The 8,016-nt window shown below is 62.4% G+C and overlaps 1 long non-coding RNA gene across 4 annotated transcripts in view; it reads right to left on the bottom strand.

Moving 5' to 3' along the window:
* The window catches only part of LOC120592147 (uncharacterized), a 6,892-nt gene extending 2,237 nt beyond the window's left edge, over nucleotides 1-4,655 (bottom strand). Inside the window, exons 1-3 of one of the 4 annotated variants that reach the window (XR_005650062.1) lie at nucleotides 4,133-4,655; nucleotides 2,065-2,172; nucleotides 926-982 (exon numbers count right to left, since the gene is read on the bottom strand). This is a non-coding gene — a long non-coding RNA (uncharacterized LOC120592147). Of the gene's footprint in view, nucleotides 1-925; nucleotides 983-2,064; nucleotides 2,173-3,601; nucleotides 3,679-4,132 lie in introns of those variants that run through there. The other 3 variants (XR_005650063.1, XR_005650065.1, XR_005650064.1) reach the window with 3 other exon arrangements.
* Nucleotides 4,656-8,016: the final 3,361 nt, after the last annotated feature.

Raw genomic sequence — 8,016 nt, 5'->3', positions numbered from 1 at the left:
TCCTTCCAGAACCCTGCCCGCAACCCCCAGCCCCCTTTGCCAGGCCCCTAACCTTGACCTTGATCACACTGTGAAGGCTGGGGATGGGAGGTCTGTCTTGCCTATCATACTGGAAGCTACCCGAAGGTCGGGACTTGGTCTCCCCCAAACCTGGGCTCCTCGCAGCCTCTGCCCTTGACTCCCTCTGGCCCTCCTCCCGGCCTGGGCTGGCCCCCGGCGCGCCCCTCCACAGCTCCCTTCCCCCGTCCCCGCTCCAGATCCTCAGGCTGCCTGGGAGCCCTCATAGCCCCAGGCCAGCTGAACTGGGGGGACCGCAGAGGAGGCTGGTACCCATCGGGCCTGGGAAGGGTAGTGGATGAAGCTGCCTGCAGGGCCCTCGCTGGGGTGGGGGAAGGGTCTCCTCCTGCTCTATGCCCAGCCCGACAGAGCATCTCCTAGCAACCTGCAGTAGCAAGGGGCTGGGAAGAGGGTTGGGGAGGGGACCCAGGACCCCATAAATTACCCCAGCCCCACCCTGCCGACCACCCTTCCCCCACCTGCTCCTCTTTCCAGTTCCCTCTGCAAAGCCGGCCCCTGCTCAGTGGCCCGTCTATGTTCCCTCCTGTCAAGGTGACCATTCTGTGCCTTCTGCTTGAGTCTAGAGGGGTGCATTCTCACCGTCTTGGGATGTCTCGGGGATCCTGTTGGAACCTCTCCAATGGCAGGAGGGGGAATCTGCCTTCCAAAGCCCCCCTCCCCTGCAACCACAAGAGCCTAGGAGGCTAGCTTTCTAAGGGTCTCTGGCTCCTGCCTCTTTCTTTGGGTGGGGATGGGGGCAAGGAAGGGGAATTCCTAAGCATTTGGTGACACAGACGCCCCTTTTCTCTGATGGCAGAGCCCAGGAAGCGCAAGCAAGGGGCCCCAGCTGCGGGCGGCCCCCCCTTACCTCTCAGGTCAGCCACCTCTAGCCAGGGCTCCAGGAACCGGGCTCCGGCCGCCGGACCTGCGAGGGAATTAGCAAGGTTTTACAACTTCCTGGTTGGGAGGAAGAACCTGTCACAGAAACAGGAAACTGGGTGGGAACCTCTTAAATCTGATCTCCTTACTGGTTTCTCAGCCAGCTTAAGTGACACAGGGAGTATGTGGCACGGAGCCTGACATACAGTCAGCCCCCACTTGCGCTATTTTTAAAAATCGCATATCGATGTGGACTTTTACTGGATGGATATCGGGCGGAAGGGATAAATCCCCAGGGACCTTTCTCCCATCCTCCAGAAACCCCATGGGAAAATCCAGATATGAGGTAGTGACTTGAGGACAAGATGGCAGCCGATCGCCATGGCAACGGCAGAAGACGGAGTCTGGTTGGTTGCAGGGCAGCGCCGGGGAGCCAGCTGGTGCCAGATGGACGAACCCAGCAGAAGGCAGCCCCAGCCGGGCGAAGCTCGTGCCCCCGTGCCCAGGGCGCCCCTCCATATGCCGGCTCCCGCCTGCCGCGTCCCCGCAGACCCGGGGGCTCCCCGCTATCCGGGGGACGGCGCGCAAACCGCTCCCCCTCCGGCCCGCTGGCACACGGGCGCATGACCGCCTGGAGACAAAGCCCCTCCTGTGCCCAGTCTCCCTGGACCGGGTCTCAATTCGGCTCACTCCTGACAACGCTGAGGAACCCCGAGACCGGGACTTGGAGGGTCCTGCGTGGCGGGGCTTGGAGGCACCAGGCGCCCCCGTGCAAGGAGGCCACATGTCCGGCCAGTGCCCTGGAGAGCTGGGAGGGGGCAGAGTGGGTTCGGGCAGCGGGGGCACTGAGCCCACTGCCCCTGCCCCATCCCGGGTCCGTGTTCACATGGGGCCAGCAGGGAGACCTTCCAGAGAAGCATGGAAGAAGCTGCGGTCACGGGGTCCACAACCAGCTGTCACAAACGTGCCCTCCAAACCCGTCTCAGCAAGACGCTGGCCTGTGCGGGGCCAAGACTGCCCCAGCCAGCCGGCGGAGCCCAGCTCTTTCACACCAAGTGCCCCTGTCCTCCCCAGTGGTCCAGGCCCCACCTCGAGACCCTGGCAGCCCTCCCTGAGATCGCCACCTACCTGCGGTGGCTCCTCTGACCCTGGGTCACTCAGCATCTAGGATGACGGGACGTCTGTGCAGAGCCTTACAGAGCACTGGCATTCACGCGGCCCTCCCGGCCCTCAGAACTGTGGAAAGGAGCGACGTTAGGTGACGGGCCTGAGGTCACCCGCTAGGAAGGGAAGGGAGCCAGAATCGGTACCCCAACCAGCCTGTCCAATCGGAGTCAAAAACCAAAACCTCGTTTTGTTGCCCTTCCTGGGGACACAGCCTCTCTAGCAAACCTGGGAGCCGCCTGAGTTCACGTCTGCTGAGTTCATTCTTCTGCTTCTCGGGCCCCCAGTGCAAACACGTATTAGAAGGGACAGTGCACAGAGGTAGGGGCCTGCCCACACTTCTGATTAGAATCGGTGGCACTGAGGCCAGGCACGGGCAGAAGCCTCCCCGGGAGACGGGGACAAGATTGGGTGTGGAACCGAGGCGGTTTGGGGACACCCCGTCAGCTCTGCTCACTCTCCCAGCACCGTCCGCCCTGGAGGGGGGCCCTGTGCAGGAGCCGGAGGGAGACAGTCCCGGTGCTGGGCGAGTGAGGGCTGGGGAAGGGGCTGCAGGGGCTGGTGGGTTGGGAGCTACAGGGTAGGCGGGGCCTGGGGACTGCAGACTGGTCCTGACTGGATCAGGCACAGGAGTCTGTCCCCAGGAGGCTCCACCCTGGCCTCACTGTGAGAGCCTGGCCTGGTCGCAGCTTGTTTCCTCCCTGGACCAGGATAATGCTTGAGGCCACCCCTCAGCCCTCGCCTCCCCGGCCCCATTCCTCCCCGACCTTTGGCGGGTGCTGGGGAGCTAAGCCCCCTCACCTGACAGGCCCACTTCCATGGCCACTCACAGAGAGGTCTTTGTGCAGAGGCTGGGCCTGGGGGAGGGCGGGAGCTGGCACCCCCACCTCCCACATTCCTACCCGGTGGCCAGCAAGGCCTTGTCACCTCAGCCAGTTTCTCCAGGAGGAACGCTCTCAGAGCCTTGGATACCCCGTTAACCCTCAGGCACTCCCTCCTCCAGAGGGTTCCGGGACTGAAACCTGTTCTTCACTGCAGGGCCCAGTGGCCCAGCTCCTGTCCCGACCTCAGGGCATCCGAGTGCTGGGGACCAGTCTCGGCTTCTCCACAGCCCCGCCCAGAGCTCCAGTAGACCCCTGCGTGAGCGTGAGAGAGACCGTGATGCGTGAGAGACCGTGATGGGCGGTTCTAAGCGGGGACAGGCAGGGATCCCCCCTCAGGTGGCTTCCAGGCTTTTCACACGTCCCTTCACTTGTTTACAAGGGGCTGAGAGCCATCTAAGTGTCTGGCTGGGTGCTCGGTCAGTGGGCGGCCAGATGCGGGGGTCTCCGTCCCTCCCGGGAGTGGGCACGTGCTGCTCCCAGCCACAGCCTGCACGCGCGCCCCGGAGGCTGTCAGCTGGTTTCCCAGGACCCTCGAATCCCGGCCTGGGTGGAGCACGCAGCTCCTAGTGAGCGAGGTCTGCCTCCGCTCCCCATCCGCCCCCAGCCCCGCTGCTTACCCGGCTCTTCCCCACCGCCTGGCCTTGGGGTACGGTCCACTCTCCACCACCCGCTTCTCACGCCTCACACCTCAGACCGACGACCGCACCCCCTTCCTGCATCCCCGGCTACTACTTATCTTTGGGTCCCCTTAGGAATGGTGGCTGGAGCGGTGGAAATGAATGAGAGCAGGAAGGGGAGAAAAGCCCACAGCTGACCCTCGCGGGCGCTTCCGGCCGGAGGACTGGCCGACCCAGAGGATGGGTGAACAGAGCCCAGAGAGAGACAGCGGAGGAGCCGAAGGCCAAGGGAGGAGACAGCACGGCACGGGTGTGGGTACGAGCTGTTCCGTGGAGGCCCCAGGCCTGGCCTAGGCTGTTGGGCCCAGTTTCACCGGGGTCGGGGAGGCGGCAGCCAGACAGCCGAGCCGAGGAAGACACACTAGGAGCCTCAGCTCGAGCGCATGTCCGTGGGCGAGACCCCGCCGCCCATGCCGCCCTGCCCCTCCTGCCGATGCCCCCGCGTCCGGCTCCCCAGCTCCCATCACGCACTGTCCTCTGCGGGTCTGGGCCTGGCCGGCCTCCCCGCCGCTTCCCGGGGCAGGCCCGGCTCTGGCTCCCCTTCCTTCTCGCCCAGCTGGCCCCTGGAAGGCTCGGCAACGCTCCCCACCAGCCGGAAAGTCCTCGCCATCCCGCCTCCCCGTGTCCACTGACCAGGGCTGGCGCTCAGCCCGCACCTGTCACTGGCGCCATTTCACAGGCGCCAGCCACCTAAGATGGCGCCCCTCTGCCTCGGCTTCCGTTCCCACAGCCTTGCCTCCTTCCCGAGCCGAGCCCGGCAAGCTGGGGGGCCGGGCTGGGGAGCCAAGGCCGGAGGAAGCAAGACAAAAAAGGACGGAGAAGCCGGCCCCTTGGCACCTCTGTGGCATCCGAGTGTGGCTCAGGGAGGGAGGGCGGAGGGGAAGAAAGGAAGTAGTGTGAGCTTTTATTCCTGTCCCCTTCCTGCCCCCTGCCCCACCGCGCACACCCTCGGATGAAAACAAGACCTCTCCCCTTTTCTCTCTTCTTCGGTCCCCCTCCCCTTTATTCCTGGCTCCTACCACGAGCCTCCTGGAATGCAAATGAGCGGTATTATGCAAATGTATGCAAATAAGGCTTAACGAGCGGAAGGAGGGGGCAGAATGCTTAATGAGTAATGGCGGAGGGGTGCAGATGGAGGGTGGCAGGAGTGACCCCCTCCTCTCCGTTCCCACAGCCTGGCGGCTTGCTGGGGGTAGTGGGGATCCCTTGCTTCTGGGAGAGAGCAGGGGGTCAAGGCCTCGTCGCTGCAGCTGAGAAGGCCCAGGGCAGCCTTGGCTGTAGGTGAGGGACAGGAGAGCTTGGGGGGGTACAGGCCTGAGTGAAAGGGACCCGCGCCCGCTTGCACAGCCGGGCCGGAGGCTGGGTGCGCCGGCCACCCTGCCTGCGTGGGCCGCTGATGGCGGAAGCTTCCCTCCGGGCGGGCCTTGGTTCCTGCATCAGAAAGAGGATTCCCCAGGGAAGATTCCCAACCAGACCCAGGTTCTTCCTGGGAGTGGGGATGAGAGCTGTCTCTCTTTGTGCTTTGGGAAGTGGGGGTTGGGGTGGTTACCATGGCAACATGGCATGGAACACCCACCTCCCCAACATCCAGCCCCAGAGGACCTAGGAGTTGGGGGGGTAATAGGTTGACACCCCCTGATGCCCCCACCACCTGGCACTGCCAGCCGGAGATGGCAGCATCAAATCCTAGAGAGAATGGCCCCTTTGTGTCTGGGCTCGCAGTGCTGGGGGAGCAGGCCCGGGCACACAGAAGGGCCTTTCCCAGGCCCCGTTCCAGTTTGCGTGACTCTTGCTGGCCTCTGGAGACTCCTCGTGGCCAGCCACTGGCCTCTGTGCCCTGGCAGATGGTGGCCCCCTTGCCTTTTCTCCCACGGGCTCGCCAGCTACTGCTAGGTGTGCCCTCCCCTGCGCTTCTCCCTGAGGCCTCCCCTCCAAGCCCCTCACACAGAGACAGCAGTCGGCCGCACGCCTCGCTGGCTTGTGTGAACACCTCACATGCCCAGACATGCACCCCGTCCTTTTTCGTGGGGGATCACCCCGGGAACTCTCCCTCCCAGCTCTAGGCCTGTTCCGCTCAGCTCAGGCAGGGAGACGCCTGAAGGAGGCATCGGACACAATAGGTGGGCCAGGCTGGAGCTCAGGAGCCTGGACTGGCAGGGGCTGGTATTTCCACTGGCCAGCTGAGTGGCGTTGGCCACACCTCTGCCACTCTCCTGAGATCTGTAAGATGAGGGATGCAGGACCGAGGACATCTCAGGCTCGACCTGATCCGTGCACTCTGTGTCTCATAAGAACTTAGGCTGAGTCTTTCCTGCACGCTGGCCCTCACCCTGCTCACTGCTGGAGCAGCCCCTCCCGTCCGGACTCCCCAAGACGGACAAACCCAATTTTCTGGCCCGGGAACGCCAGCTGCCCTCAGCCTTTTCCTCTCCCTGAGACTCCACTGCTGCCTGCAAACAACTGCCAGCGAGTCTTTGGTGTGTGCGCGTGCAGACAGGAGGGCCCTCCTCACCCCCGCAGAGGGACGGGCACAGCCGGCTCACTCACCGCCCCGGAGCTGTCCGTGGTGCTGGAGGCGGCTCTGACGCTCGTGCGCAGGAAAGGGGGCGGGGTGCAGCACGCGGCCGCCAAGGTGGGAAGCTAGAGGCGAGAGAAGAAGCAGAGGCATTTGGAAACAGCCAGGCAAGGGGCAGATGTATTCCTGACGAAAGTCTCTCCTCTCCGAAGCTCTCCAAACTGCCAGTGCTACTTTGGGGGAGGCAGAACACAAAAGCCAGGGAACTCTGAACCTCCCACCCCTTCGTCCTGGATTAGCTCAGTCCTCATCTGGGTCCTATTTAGAAAATCACGGGGAGGTAGAGTCATGGTGCCCGCCCTCGGGGAAGAGCACAGGTTGAGACGGTTGGCAGGGCGCAGACCTCACGATTCCATCCTAAATGTTAGGGCTGCTACAAGGAGTTATAATGAAGATGAGGGAGCACACAGGTCAAAATACACAACCTGCCAGGAGCGTGGGAGGAAAGGGAGATGGGAAAGGGCGCGTGTGTGTGTGTGTGTGTGATACAAGCTTCATGCATGTGCACCTCCGTATGTGCGTGTCCCAGGCAGAGAGATAAGCCCATCTATCAGTGGTTCTTAACCCTAGCCGCACATTAGAGACACCGAGGGAGCTTTTAAATGATACCGAGGCCTCGGCCTCTTTCCCGGATGCTCTGATTTCCCTGGTCCGGAGCTGGACCCAAACAGCGGTATTTTTTTAAAGCACTCAGGTGAGTTTAGTGCATAACCAGGCTGAAAATCACTGGCCGGGCAGGAAGCAGATGTAGGAAGTGCAGGGGTTAAGGCTGGTCAGGTGGACGTAGAGGCAAAGCGAGGGCCCCTTGAGGAGAAGGGAGTGAACAGGGACGAGGACAAGCATGTGACCCCTCTCCTGGAGCTCCCGATGACCCGACGGCTCAGGTGCTGGGCTTGTCTTTCCTGTGCTGTGGAAGCTCAAAGCACCCCAAGGCCACGAGAAGAGCTGTCTTCCCGGCCCAGTCCCTTGTGCACAGACGGGGAATGGGTGCAATGCCCCTGAGGGCGTGCTGCTCCCCTTCACCCAGAAGGTCCCCCGGGAGGCAGCTGCAGAAGGGAAGCAGCAACAATGGTCCCTTTCAGGGTCCAGATTCCAGCCCTTCAGCCCAATTAGCAGACACAGCAAACAGCAATTCAGCCGCCTTCAGCCGCTGTCATAACAAACTCAGAGCAGCCTTAATGGGGGATTAAGGCAGGGGGAGGGGGTGTCACTCCGAGCCCTGGGAGAGCCTGGGTAGCGAGGAAGGGTCCCCCTCTTCTCTCGCCTCTCTCCTGTCTCGATGTGCGCCCACCTACCTTCACCTCACATAACCTCGCTCCTCATTTTCCTCAAAGCTCTACGAATGTTTTCACAGTTTGGTCTCCTCTCCCCCCCAATGATTTAAAGCATTCACCTAAATTCATGTAATCCCGAGGGAAGCTGGCCTCTCCTGCTTCTGCGTGGGACAGTGCCATGCCCCCAAGATCTCTGAGGTCCTGGCAGCAAGAGAAGGGAAGTGGAAGGGCCCACGCCACCTGTGCCCAGGACATCCTGCCGAGAAGGAGGTGAAGACACACATGTCGCCATGCCGACTCCCAAACCTCAGGAGAACAAACTTCCAGGACTTCCAGATGGAGAGAAATGCAGAGGGGCTGGCGCTTCTCCGTGGGGTCACCAACCGTTGGCGGGGGGAGGCAAGAGGGCAGGAAACAAGTCGCTCTGTGATGCAGAAAAGTCTGCGTGCTGGTAGGCAGGCCCACTAGGTTTGTTAACTGTACTCACAACCTGACTGGTCTCTTAA

The sequence above is a fragment of the Pteropus medius genome, unplaced genomic scaffold (assembly GCF_902729225.1).
Source record: "Pteropus medius unplaced genomic scaffold, Ma_sr-lr_union100, whole genome shotgun sequence".
Lineage (NCBI taxonomy): Eukaryota > Metazoa > Chordata > Mammalia > Chiroptera > Pteropodidae > Pteropus > Pteropus medius.
This window is presented reverse-complemented; position numbering and strand designations above follow the sequence as displayed.